Source organism: Arachis ipaensis, chromosome B04 (genome assembly GCF_000816755.2).
Source record: "Arachis ipaensis cultivar K30076 chromosome B04, Araip1.1, whole genome shotgun sequence".
Lineage (NCBI taxonomy): Eukaryota > Viridiplantae > Streptophyta > Magnoliopsida > Fabales > Fabaceae > Arachis > Arachis ipaensis.
The window spans coordinates 22,767,503-22,768,547 of record NC_029788.2 but is presented as its reverse complement, the minus strand read 5'-3'; the positions used below and the strand labels follow the sequence as shown (position 1 = coordinate 22,768,547).

Sequence of the window (1,045 nt, the reverse complement as noted above, 5' to 3'; positions counted from 1 at the left end):
CGATTAAGGAATACTAAAATAAAAAGATCAATTTTTGCACACCATAATTACAAAAATAAGATAAAATTATTAACCATTTCGCATTTCACATCAGCAAAAACAAGAGAAAAAAAAAATTTCCCGTTTTAAAAGTGCTTGCCAGTGAAAATGGAACATATAATATCAAAAGCATTTCAATAAATGCTATTCCCATCACACTAATAAACCTCTCATACTAATAAAGTAAAAATATATAATAATAAACTTCTGACACTACTTTAACTAACATATTTTGTCTCTTTTCTAATAACATAACATTATGTGCTGACAAATTATATTTCAGAATCTTTCACCCAATAAATAAATAAAAGCAATCAAATCATTTTTTCTCATACATAAATGGTTATTTTATATTATTCTACACACACATATATATGTTGAAATAAAAATAACGCACATGCTCATTTTATTTTCTCTGTGTCATTTAATTTATTTAGAAAAAATAATTAATAATGAAAAATAATTAAATTTTATATTTTTCAATCATAAAAAATTTAAATTTAAGCTAAAAAAAATCAAAAGGCACAAATATATGTAAAGAAATTTAAATATGTATACTTGTGCCTTTAATTTTTTAATTGTGAAATAAAAAATATTTCCATTTTATTTATTATTCTTTGATTCTTAAGATTTTTGGTAGCTATATATTAATTTTAACTCAGAAGAAATAAATTTGCAACCTTAAGTTGGTCTGATCAGTATCATGGTTCTTTTTTTTTTCAACATACAAATGAAGAAAGAAATAGGAAAAGCAACGGTTTTGGAGGGATTCTCAACACTTTTTTCGTTAATAACTACTTGTGCCTTTAATTTTTTATATATGTATGCTTGTGCCTTTAAATTTTTTTTAGCTTAAATTTAATTTATGATTAAAAAATTTAAAATTTAATTATTTTTTATTATTAATTATTTTTCTAAATAAATTAAATGATACAAAGAAAATAAAATGAGCATGTGCATTATCTTTATTTCAAAAAGAATATATATATACGCAGAATACGCAGAA

The 1,045-nt window shown here is 21.5% G+C and overlaps 1 protein-coding gene across 3 annotated transcripts in view; it reads left to right on the top strand.

The window, feature by feature from the left end:
* Window positions 1-1,045, top strand: part of LOC107639213 (ankyrin repeat-containing protein NPR4) — an 8,367-nt gene that overhangs the window by 2,023 nt on the left and 5,299 nt on the right. The window lies entirely within an intron of this gene.